We start from the raw sequence: 13,463 nt of genomic DNA on the forward strand, positions 1-13,463 counted from the left end.
ATGTCAAAAAGAAGCAAAGCCTTTTTTTAACATGAATTTTGATCATTGACAGAATCATAGTCTAAGGGATGACTGCAAACAGTAAGGAATTTAAAATGAGAGAACAAAAACTCAGTGCAAGCATCACAGAGCAAACTTTTATGGAATACACAGAGGATATCAGAATAACTGAGACAACACAAGATGTGTGTAACCAAGCAGGACCCTATAGGGCCTTCCCAGGACAAACGCCTTGCCCATATACTCTGCTTTAGCGTCTCTCTGAAGTACCCAGATAACAGTATCCAATACACATTTCCTAAGTTTTTTTAAAAGGTGCTAAAACACCCACCAAATGGAAGCTGTTAACTACTTGATGACCGTGAGCTCATAGCCCCCAGACCTACTGGAGCCTAAGGACTGATAATGTGACACCTCCCTGTTACCTCACCATCAACCAATCAGAGAATTGTGCATGAGCTGACCACATACCCTGCAACTCCTGCACCTCACCTGGCCTTTAAACATGCTTTACTTTATCTTTAGTTTTTTAAGGAACATCCATGCTCTTCTCCATAGTGGCTGTATCAATTTATATTCCCACCAACAGTGTAAAAGGGTTCCCTTTTCTCCACACCCTCTCCAGCATTCGTTGCAGCACTATTTACAAGAGCCAGGACATGGAAGCAACCAAAATGTCCATCAACAGAAGAATGGATAAAGAAGATGTGGTACATATATACAACGGAATATTACTCAGCCATAAAAAGGAATGAAATTGTGCCATTTGCAGAGACATGGATGGACCTAGAGACTGTCATAAGAGTGAAGTAAATCAGAAAGTGAAAATTAAATATCATATAATATCGCTTATATGTGGAATCTAGAAAAATGATACAGATAAACTTATTTGCAAAGGAGAAATAGAGACACAGACGTAGAGAACAAACATATGGACACCAAGGGGGGAGGTGGTGGTGTGATGAATTGGGACATTGGGACTGACATATGTACACTACTATGTATAAAATAGATAACTAATGAGAACATATTGTATAGCACAGGAAACTCTACTCAGTGCTCTGTGGTGACCTAAATGGGAAGGAAATCCAAAATAGAGGTGATATATGTATACGTACAGCTGATTCACTTTGCTGTACGGCAGAAACTAACGAAACATTGTAAAGCAACTCTACTCCAATAAAAATTAAATAAATAAATAAAAATGCTTTGCTGAAACCTATAGGGGAGTTTGGGCTTTTTTAGCACTAACTGTCCCGGACTCCTTGTCTGGTGCCTTACAATAAATGCTGTACTTTCCTTCACCACAACCCAGTTCAGTAGATTGGCCTTACTGCCTGAGGGCAAGTGGACCCAGGTTTGGTTCAGTAACATGTGGACAACAGATCAGAACAGAGACTGTTCCTTGGGTCACATCTATCTAGAATGAACTGAAAGATGATAACACAACTGAATAATATTTGTATTTTTTAAATTAATGCATGTTAATTAGCTCAAATTAATATTTTTGCTTATTCCAGAGACTAAATGTAAGACAACAAACTTTGGTTGTCTTCATAAAGTTCTTAGTTTATAAATCCCATTAAATCTTTAGTATTAAAGTATCAGCATAAAGACAGACCTGTTTACCATTGGAAGTCATTCCAAGAATGCAAACTCCATCTCCATCTCCAATATGAGAAATGGCTGCTAAGTTCAGCACAAGGTAAATTGGAATGTGGGAAGCTTTCAAGAAAGTACTTTTATGCCTGTAAATTTCAGACAGTTGAAAAATCTTAGCAGTTCAAAGTTAGTGGCACACCCAGAGAAGAGCAACAGAGAGTGATGACTGAGGAATCACATACTCATACAAAGCAGCCTCATGACAAGGCAGGGTAGAAGACATATATTCTATATCATGCGCATATCTGAAGTTACTTGGCTCTGTTGGCTGAAGTAAAATAAAGGTTTATAGAAGGCATATACACTCAAACTTGTTTTATCAGGAAATTAAGTAGAACATCCTGGTCTGGGGAAAATTCAATTCATCTAAAGGTGTGTAAAAATTAAATGAGAATCAGCATGAGATTCATATAAGTATATAATAGAAAAATAGAGGAAAGAAGCATGAAAAACATGACAGATAAAGAATATTCATATTAATGTTGCCAGTGAATGCATGAAAAATGTAACCAAATATAAGCCATAGATATAAAACACTTAGTAAAACAAATGCCTGTATAAAGTAGGGCTTCAAAACAGAAGGATGCAAGATCAAGGAAGATACAGTGAAACAGCAAAATTAGTGAAAGATAAGTTTGCAAAAGCACAAAAAAAAAGTGAAAGAAAAAATAAAGCCCTTCCACAGGAGTCATGAAAAAAATGCAGGCACATAGACAGCAGGATTGAAAGAATACACGTTTTTAAAAAACTTAAGTGAAAATGATTAAAGATCAGAGGGAAAACGAGAGCTATGAAAGGCAAAGGAAATTCAGCATACATATAATAGATATTCCTGAGAGAATAGGAAAATATTAAAGTATCATTCAAAAAAGCTTTGCAGAAATAAAATAAGCCTTGAATCTACAAACCGAAAAAGCACATCACGTCTCTGGAAAAAATAACACAAAATGATCACCGCCAAGATTTATCTTAGTAAATGCATCGGTCAGAGTCCATCAAGAGACAGAATCCATGCAACAATTTGATCACAGAAAGTTTCATACAGGGAATTATGAATATAACAGGAGATTGAGGTAATAAGGAATTGGCAAGTAAGAAGTAAAGCCAACTCTAAAGAAAACAGGAATAGCAGTTATAAAGAGCAGGCCCTACCCTTAGGGCTGAGGTAGAAAGAGGCACCCTCCCTGCCCTGCACCGGAACTAAAATCCACACCTCGCTGGAAAAGACATAACGTGAGCACGGCTCGTGGGATGTTGAAGTCACTGAGAAGTAACACTAGCGAAACCTGCTGAAAACCCGCCCTCTGGGAAGACTATCCACAGGGAGGTGCTACGCCTGCAAACTCACCGCAAAGCTTCCAGAGAGAGCGCCAGGAGAAGCCATTCAACGGGGGAGATGTCTTGTTGGTGGCATTACACTGAGAAGACACCCAAAGAGTACTCAGGGGAAGTTGCTGGCCACTGGGTGCTGCCGATCAACAGGTATTACAAAAGCCACGTGCCAAAGAAGTGGTGCACCGTGAGAGCCAGGCACCAGAGAAGCCACATACTACAGGAGCCTGGCAACGGGTACTGCAGAAGCTACTGGTGCTGCGGGATTGTCTGGAGAAGCTGCATGCTGCAGACGCCGTCCGCACTTTCAGAACCAGGTCGGGAGAAGCCACCCACACTGCAGGAACAAGGGGCTGGCGGACCCCTTTGCCCCGCAGAAGCCCGGCAAGAGGAGCACACTTCCTCCTCCTGTGCCCCTCCTGCACCTCCTCCGGACAAAGCTCAACATTAAACCACCTGACAAAAGAGAAATATTCACAGTTCTCCTGCTTCCCAGCCCGGGGCCTAGGGGCCTAGCAACCTGCCAATGGGGACTTAGAGGTACTTTTGGATGGGCAGTGCTGTTTTCACGTCCAACTTTTCTTTTCCGTATTTGGAATGAAATTATCAATATAAAAAATTATTTCCTCATGTATTCTGCGGCGTTTTCTTTCTCCAGAGGTAGTGGGAAATGAAGAATGTGTAAGAGAATAAGATAGAAAAGGATGACTTTGTTTAAACTGATAATAAAGTTTCCTTCCTAACTGTGAAGTTATCTTCTGAAGAGCTAGCTGAGAAAGGAAAATAATGCTTCCAAGTTTCTCTGTTTACTGGCCTACAAGGTGACTTCTGTGTGAAATCCCCTTTCATGTAACGAGTCTGTCCCTAAGGGCACTCAGGAGAGCTGACTCACACTGAGGAACTCATAACCCAGGGAGAAAGGTCTTGTTGGCTTCTGCGTGGGGCTGGGGGCAGACCCGCACTGCCAGCTGCCCTGTGTGCAGCTCACATTCACTGCTCTCCTTCTGTTTTCTTCTTAAGGAGTGTTGGCAGGTGGAATATCCGGAGCCAAATATCCAGAAACAAAAACACAACACTAAACTTAAGACAAAAAAAAAAAACTCTTGCTAGAAGCAGTGATTTTACAAATTCTTAACCAAGGGATTGAGAAGCCAGCAGAGTCTGACAATGCTTCTTTCAAATAAAAAGATTTTTTAACATATATGTTTAAAAGCTACAGCTGGGATACCAACCCAAGGTTGAACACTGTTTTACATAAATTAATGAGTAGAGCTTAAATATTGATAAAAAGACCTACCCAGATGATAGTGTTATATTTTGGGAGTCTGAGTGTTACAAGAGGTTTTGGGAAATAATATATAGGAAGGCATTTTTTATGGTTACAGGAAAAACAACAGGAGAGCCACAAGATACAGCACAGATTTAAATCTGACAACCAGTTTCCTTTCCTAAAACTGGATCTGGATTTATTTTCAATAGTTTTAAAGAATATGCTCAGGGGCTTCCCTGGTGGCGCAGTGGTTGAGAGTCCGCCTGCCGATGCAGGGGGCACGGGTTCGTGCCCCGGTCTGGGAAGATCCCACATGCCGTGGAGCGGCTGGGCCCGTGAGCCATGGCCGCTGAGCCTGAGCTCCGCAACGGGAGAGGCCACAACAGTGAGAGGCGCGTGTACCGCAAAAAAAAAAAAAAAAAAAAAAAAGAAAAGAATATGCTCAGACTTCAGTTTTATCACAGGAGATTCCAATTGCTGTACTGCTTAAAAATGAAGCATTTGAGGGTTTCCCTGGTGGCGCAGTGGTTAAGAATCCGCCTGCCAATGCACGGGACACAGGTTCGAGCCCTGGTCCAGGAAGATCCCACATGCCGCGGAGCAACTAAGCCTGTGCGCCACAACTACTGAGCCCGCACGCCTAGAGCCCATGGTCCGCAACAAGAGAAGCCACCGCAATGAGAAGCCCACGCACCGCAACGAAGAGTAGCCCCCGCTCACCGCAACTAGAGAAAGCCCACGCACAGCAATGAAGACACCACATAGCCAAAAATAAATATAAATAAAATAAATAAATTTATTTTTAAAAAATGAAGCATTTGAGCAAATAAGCATTATACCAGAAAATGCTTTTTCACTAAGCTTGCTAATTAGAGGCTTACAGTCCCTAGCTTTAGTCAGAACCTATTAGCCAGCATTTAAACAAAGATATATCCATATGGCTAATGGTATCAAAGTGCAAATAAAGAACAGAATAGGGAATCCTGGTTTTTACACTGAGACATTATGGGGCTTATAATGCTGTGCATCCACTTCTTTGATCTCCACATCAGCTAGGGACTGCCAGAGACCCCAAAGGGACTTTGGGCTAATTCTTCATTCTATCATCTTGTTTAGCACTGCTTTTACTTCTAATAGCTATTTGAACCATTGAGACATTGATATAACACATGATTTAATTGATCTTTATAACACTCATTTGTATCTACCATTTGTCTAATTGGTAGCTGTGCTATTTAGTCTCAAAATCTTAAAGAACAAAGTGTCCCATTATGGGCTGAATGTTTGTGTCCCCTCCCCAGATTCATATCTTAAAATCTAATCCCCAACGTATTTGGAGGTGGGGCCTTTGGGACATAATTAGGTCATTAGGGTGGAGCCCTCATGAGTGGGATTATTGTCCTTAAAAGAAGAACCCAGAGAGTTAGCTCACTCCTCCTTCCTTGATGTGAGGATGCGACGAGAAGTCAGCAGTCTGCAAATCAGAAGAGAGTCCTCACCAGAACCTGCTTTGGGACTCCCAGCCTCCAGAATAGTGAGAAAGAAATTTTTGTTTATAAACCACCCAGTCTATAGCAGCCCAAACAGACTAAGACATGTCGTATCAGGAGGTAATGCCAGCCTTCAAAAATGTGCGTGTGTAATTCTAAAAGCTAAAGCCAGTCAAAGTCCCAGATAACTGTGTCATTTCACCTCCTGAGCTTGATCTCCTTTTCCAAGGCCACAACTCCAACCAACTGAGCTTCTCACCACTTCTGAGTATACCTTAAGTATTCCCAGCTGTATTTTTCTCCACAGAAATATCTGCTGCCCTTAGCTTTGTATGTCCAAACTTCACCATATCTTCATAGTCCCTAGAAATGATACCTTTTCTAAAAAGCTTTCCCTGATTGTCCCAGCTCAAAGTGTACTCTCCACTCTCTGAACTATAGCATTGCTTCTGTACTTTTCACATGGTGTGTAAGACTTTGGATCCTGTCTATAATACATATCTCTTCTGCTAGATTATGAGCAATTACAGGCAAGAACCACGACTTACAGATTTTTCTTAGCTCTTTACATAACGTAGCATCATGCTTTGCACATATCAGATGCTCAACTAGTATTCGTTGAATCAGAAATTAATCCCCAAAGATGGCAGAGTTAGAGAGACCCTGAGCTCACTTCTTCCCAGAGACACGCCAAAATTACACCTACTTACAGGGCAACCATTTCTGCGAACGACTTGAAGACTAGAAGAAAAGATTTCTACAACTAAAGATATAAAGAAGAAGCCACAATGAGATGGGTAGGAGGGGCGGAGACAGGGTCCAGTCAGGACCCACACCCCTGGGTTGTTGACCCACAAGGGGGAGGGATATCACAACTGCAGAGGCCCTCCCTGGGGAGTGAGGGATCTGAGCCCCAGGTTGGGCTTCCCAGCCCAAGGGTCCTGCACCAAGAATTCAAGCTCCAAAATACCTGACTTTGAAAACCAGCTGAGTTTACATTAGGGAGACCCAGAGGGCTGTAGGAAGCTGAGACTCTGCTCTTAAAGGGTGCATACAAAATCTCACACACTCTGAGTGCCAATGCAGAAGGAGCAGTTTGAAAGGCGCCAGGGTCAGCCCCACTTGCCAATCCTGGAGAGCCCCCTGGAGAGGCAGGAGGCAGCTGGGACTCCCCTTGGGGACTGAGAAGCTGGCGGCAGCTGGTTTTGTGATCTTGTTCTACCATGCTGACACCAGCACTGGAAGGCACCGTTCTGGATTCCTCCCTCTAGCCTATTAGTGCCAGGGACTTGCTCCACCGAACAGCACACCTGCATCAGTCACACACCACCGGGCCTCACACACAGCTGTGTGGGGAGCCTGCCTCACCCAGCAGAGCACCGCAGCAGTAGCAAGCGGCCAGGCCTCGCAACCAGCTGTGCTGAGGGCCTGACCTGCCCACCAGCAGCCCCGCAGGAGTCACACACAGCTGGGCCTCACAGCCAGTGATGCCAGGGGTCCTGGCTCGTGCAGCAACCACACAAGGCGGGGGCCTGCAGTCAGGTGGGCCAGGGGCCAGTCCCACCTAGCAGTGTGCTCTCAGTGCTTGGTCTAACCACAACAGACGGGCACACACAGCCCATGTGGAGGGCACCCCGGGAGCTTCCAGCTCTGATGGTCAGAGAGAAGCGTGCTGCTGGGCTGCACAGAACCTCTCCTACGTAGGGCCACGTCTCCAAGATCAGGAGACATCAAGGACCTACCTAATACATGGAAATAAACACAGAGAATTAGGAAAAATGAGGACACAGAGGAATATGCTTCAAATATAGGGACAAGACAAAACCTTAAAAAAAGAGCCAAACAAAATGAAGATAAGAAAACCCTGATAAAGAGTTCAAGGTAGGGCTTCCCTGGTGGCACAGTGGTTGAGAGTCTGCCTGCCGATGCAGGGGACACGGGTTCGCGCCCCGGTCCGGGAGGATCCCACATGCCGTGGAGCGGCTGGGCCCGTGAGCCATGGCCGCTGCGCCTGCGCGTCCGGAGCCTGTGCTCCGCAACGGGAGAGGCCACAGCAGTGAGAGGCCCGCGTACCACAAAAAAAAAAAAAAAAAAGAGTTCAAGGTAATGATCCTAAAGATGCTCACCGAACTCAGAAGACTGGATGAACACAGTTTGAACTTCAAGAGTTAGAAAATATAAAAAAGAACCAGTCAGAGCTGAAGAATACAATAACTGAAATGACAAATATACTAGAGAGTATCAGCCATGGATTGGATGATACAGAAGAATGGACCAACAATCCAGATGACAGAGTACCAAAAATCACCCAAGTCGAACAGAAAAAAGAAGCTTTTTAAATGATGATAGTTTAAGAAACCTGTAAGACAAAATCAAGCATACTAATATTTGATTGTAGGGGTCCCAGAAGGAGAAGAGAGAGAGAAAAAGGCAGAGAACTTAAGCGAAGAAGTAATAGCTGAAAACTTCCCTAACCTGGGGAAAGAAACAGACCTCCGTGTCCAGGAAGCACAGTGAGTATCAAACAAGATGAACTCAAAGAAATCCACAACAAAACACATTACAATTAAAACGTCAAAATGTAAAGAGAGAGGATCTTAAATGCAGCAAGAGAAAAGCAACTAGTTATGTACAAGGGAACTCCCATAATACTATCAGCTGCCTTTTCAGCAGAAACTTAGCAGGCCAGTAGGAAGTGGCACTATATATTCAAAGTGCTGAAAGGAAAAAAGTTACAACAAAGAATACTCTACCTGGCAAGGTTATCATTCAGTACTGAAGGAGAGATAAAGAGTTTTTCAGAAAAGAAAGAGCTAAAAGAGTTCAGCACCACTAAACCCTCAGGTACTGTTGGTGATACTGTAAACTGCAGCACCCACTATGAAAAACAGTATGGAGGGTTCTCAAAAAATTAAAATACAACTACCATATAATCCAGCAATTCCACTTCTGGGTATTTACCTGAAGAAAATAAAAACACTTATTTGAAAAAATATATGCATCCCTGTGTTCATTGCAGCATTATTTAAAATAGCCAAGATATGGGAGCAACCATCAATAGACGAATGGATAAAGAAGATGTGGCATATATATACAATGGAATGTTACTCAGCCATAAAATAGAATGAAATCTTGCCGTTGTGACAACATGGCTGGATCTAGAGGGTATTATGCCAAGTGAAGTAAGTCAGAGAAAGTATAGTATGATTTCATGTATATGTGGAATCTAAAAAACAAAACGAACAAAACTAAATAAAACAGAAACAGACTCACAGATACAAAGAATAACTGATGGTTGCCAGAGGGGTGGGAGTTAGGTGAAATAGGTGAAAGGGAGTAAGAGCTACAAACTTCCAATTAATACAATAAATAAATAAGTCACAGGGATATAATATACAGCATAAGAAAAATGGTCAATAATATTGTAATAACTTTGCATGGGGATAGATTGTTACTAGACTTGTTGTGATCATTTCACAATGTATTTAAATGTCAGATCAATATGTTATACACCTGAAATTAACATAATATTGTATGTCAACTCTACATTAATAAAAATAAGTAAACAAAAATAAAAGAAATTAATCCCCCAAAAGGGATATTTAGGACATTTCTTACCTCCAAGCAGGCAGAGTTCAGTCTGACAGATGGAACCTCACGGAAGGGAAATTCACACCGTTGAACAGTACCCCATCAAGGCCAACTGGAGCCTAAGGCAAAAGATAAAAATCAGTAATAATGATCCTGTCATTATTTAAAATTTTAATATTTTGTTCATTATGGATGTTTAAAATTTTAATTTTGATCATTCAAATATTGCATTAAAATACTGTTTATCTTGATATCTGAACTTTTTGATGCCTCTTTAGATTTGCCATCTGAAGCAAGTACCTCACTCATTCACTCCAGTCCCAGCCCTCTAGTAGTCAGTTATGTGGATAGTAGCTTCAGGGATCCAGGCAATTTGTCTACTCTCAGCATGATGCTGGCCATTGTGTATGTTGGGAAAGAACCAGACAGACTACCAGATTCTCAGGCAAAGCTTCTATTGTAATGTTGAACTAGACTGTTACCTAGCCCTACAAACACTATGCCAAGAGGGAAGAAAGACACAGATGGCTGGGAATGTTGGACTCAAAATCTACAGAGGTAACCATGATCATCGCTGGGGCAGTGAAAACATTTTCATCAGAACACAAGACTCTCCTTCCAGGCCCAACCAGATGGTAAACTGGAACTGTGGCTACACATCTTGCCTTGGAAAGGAATGGTTCAAGAACTCAGGCAGACCTGAATCAATTCATGGCATCAACCAGTAAATAGAGCAACGGATACCTGCAGGAGACATGATTGACAAAGATGGGCATATCCTTTCTAGGGTTTGGGGTTTTTTGTGGGAGGTCTCTCCAGAGAAGTTGACTTTAGTGCTTTACATCTTTACATGTGTGAGGGATATTCAAGTCCTTTACAACTTCTCAATCCACAATTACAGTTATAGCTTATGACATCCCCCACAAAATGCAATGTAGTAAAACTGAAGTGCTTAAGTGATCCCTTCAGGCCTTTAATGATTTTATAACCAATAGTAAGGAGACATCCAAAGTTATTTTAATTCCAAACTATCATTGTCTTAGGCCTCCTGATGTCTATCACCAGACCTAGCAGATGGATTTTTTAAAATTATTTTTCAAAATGAATTCATTTTTATGCAGTCATGGGGAATATTGAGTCCCAAATGACAAGAGAACAGAGCCTCTTCACACTTTTTTATTTGTGGTTTGCTTATTTACTGTTTCGAGACAGAGAAAATCTATTGATAGACTTTTTACCCCTTGGCATTGATTTCAGAAATGTAAACTACTGTAACCAGAGTGTTGCCAGGCTTTAAATCCTTCTCAGTCAGCTTTGCTTTCATGTCCTGGTTGACCTATCACCCTCCGTGCTTGCAGAAGTCCAGTCCCCTTCTCCAGTGACTCCGAAGACACTCAGAGCCCACCATTTACCATTTTTCACTCAAAAATGTTAGTATGGGGCTTCCCTGGTGGCGCAGTGGTTGAGAGTCCGCCTGCTGATGCGGTGGACGCGGGTTCGTGCCCCGGTCTGGGAGGATCCCACGTGCCGCTGAGCGGCTGGGCCCGTGAGCCGTGGCCGCTGGGCCTGCGCGTCCGGAGCCTGTGCTCCGCAACGGGAGAGGCCACAACAGTGAGAGGCCCGCGTACCATAAAAAAAAAAAAAAAAAAAAAAAAAGTTAGTATGGTAGCTTCAACTTATCTCCCTATCTCCCTAAAACCTACCCCCCTAAAAGTAATGCTGCTTCATCCAATTGTCTATCACCTGTAGAATGGATAAATAAACTGGGTATAGTCACAACTTTATTTGGAACATTTTATAGCCATGAGAATGAACAACTTCAGCTACATGCAACAACATGGCTGACTCTCAAAAACATCAGGTTGGACAAAAGAAACCAGACATGAGAGGGCACATACTATGTTTCTATTTATTAAAATTCAGGGCTTCCCTGGTGGCGCAGTGGTTGAGAGTCCGCCTGCCGATGCAGGGGACGCGGGTTCGTGCCCCGGTCTGGGAGGATCCCACATGCCGCGGAGAGGCTGGGACCGTGAGCCATGGCCGCTGAGCCTGCGCGTCCGGAGCCTGTGCTCCGCAACGGGAGAGGCCACAACGATGAGAGGCCCGTGTACCACAAAAAAAAAAGAAAGAAATTTAAAAATTGGCAATTAAAGTTTCTGGGTCCTACTTGGCATATTCTTTGGGGTAAATAACCTTTTTGCCGCGGAGCAGCTGGGCCCGTGAGCCATGGCCGCTGAGCCTGCGCGTCCGGAGCCTGTGCTCCGCAACGGGAGAGGCCACAACGGTGAGAGGCCCGTGTACCGCAAAAAAAAAAAAAAAAAAAAAATCCGAAACAGACCAAACTAATCTTGAATGGTGGTTACTCTTTAGGGAGATATCACGTCTGGAAGGGGGAGGCACGGTCTTCTGGGGGGCAGGGTAGTGACAATGTTCTGTCTCTTGATCTGAGTTCTGGTTACATGGTTGTATAAATTTTTGAAAATCCACTGAAATTTTTCTGAGTATATGCTATACCTCAATAAAAGTTTTGTGAAAATAGTAATGCTATTGACAACATGTCATTGCTTAAATCTATAACTAACCAATTTTTAAATTAAGGACACTTAGAAAATAGGGTATTCCAAATATTCTTAGAAATAAAAATACATATATCTTATTCTAATTCTGTTTCTGGTAGAACATTTTTCTCCTGAGCTATAAATATATATTCCTAACTACATAGTTGGAACCTAGATTCTCTTCAGGAATCTACAACTGAAAATGTCTAAAACTAAATTCATTGTTCCCCCAAAACCTACCTCCTCCCCTCCTACTTTCTATATCTCAACAAATGACACCACCATCCACTCATTTGCCCAAGTCAAAAACATGGCCTCTTCTTACTTTCTACATTTTCCTTACTGCCCAAACCAATAAGCACTATCTCCTATCAGTTGCCTCTTTACTACCATCATTTTAGTCCCCTATCCTCCATTCCCCGCTTCTCTGGCTTATTCCTGTACTTCATTTTTTTTGTTCTGGATTATGCAATTTAAGGCTTCCCTGCCTCTCATCTCACCGCTTTCCGATCTATCCAGCCCACTGCTTTCAGAGCCCTGTAGAGGCCACATAAAGATAACCAGTCTCCTTGTATACAGCCACACTACAATTTAACCAGAACCTGTTTCACACAGACTGATCACCCACATTCTGCAACAATGGCTTTAATATGTTCTCCTCTCAAAGAATCTTTTTTTTCAAAAATATATTTTTCCAGTTCTGATATTATGAAAATAATGAATAAATTCAAATCTGGAGGCAACTGTGGTGAGAAATTTGTGGTGATACAACACCCTACACGTCATAAAGCAAAAGATAATTGCTTTCATGCTTGTAGTGGCCATGTTTGGAGCATTTACCCGATCCTTATGTCCACTATGAAAACCTCTCTTTTCCTATGGAAAGGGGTAAACCACCCAGCCATGTTCATACTCTTTGACTTTGGGTTTTGATCATTTTCTGCAGAGAAACTACTGCCATTGTTTGGAAACCCACTTAAGCTGGGCCAGTCATTTTCTCTCCTGGGAGTTTGAATTTGGCATTGAAAGATGGTTGATGATTATCAGTCTCCACTGGGCACTTGAACTAGGACTACGGAAGACAGAAAAGTTAGGGTATATATAGAAAGAACAGCAGAGGCAGAAGACTGGGCTAGAAGAACCAAAAGCAGTCTCTTTCTCTCACTTTCCAGTTCCTGGATCCAGTCTATACAGGCTGGAAAGACTTCCAGCTTTGGGATTTAAGACATAGCCTGATTCCTTAAAATATGTCCTTTATCTGTAGTGAATTTCCAATACTAATAAACAGAAGATTATAGAGTAAATCAATGCTAAATTCATCTAGTTATGCACCCCAAAAAATCCACTTAAATATATACATTGTTCATGAATACTTTGAGTTTTTTCACTTCTATTAATGCATTAATCAAAGAATAAACCTCATAGTCTGTAAAGATGGATTGAATGGGGGCTTCCCTGGTGGCGCAGTGGTTGAGGGCCCGCCTGCCAATGCAGCGGACACGGGTTCGTGCCCCGGTCCGGGAAGATCCCACATGCCGTGGAGCCTGCGCGTCCGGAGCC

General features: G+C 42.5%; 1 long non-coding RNA gene across 3 annotated transcripts in view; it reads right to left on the reverse strand.

Moving 5' to 3' along the window:
* Positions 1–13,463, reverse strand: part of LOC129392481 (uncharacterized) — a 460,125-nt gene that overhangs the window by 384,850 nt on the left and 61,812 nt on the right. For all 3 annotated transcript variants that reach the window (XR_008618434.1, XR_008618433.1, XR_008618432.1), the window contains exon 3: positions 9,373–9,464. This is a non-coding gene — a long non-coding RNA (uncharacterized lncRNA). The remainder of the gene's footprint in view (positions 1–9,372; positions 9,465–13,463) is intronic.

The sequence above is a fragment of the Physeter macrocephalus genome, chromosome 10, assembly GCF_002837175.3.
Source record: "Physeter macrocephalus isolate SW-GA chromosome 10, ASM283717v5, whole genome shotgun sequence".
Taxonomy (NCBI): domain Eukaryota; kingdom Metazoa; phylum Chordata; class Mammalia; order Artiodactyla; family Physeteridae; genus Physeter; species Physeter macrocephalus.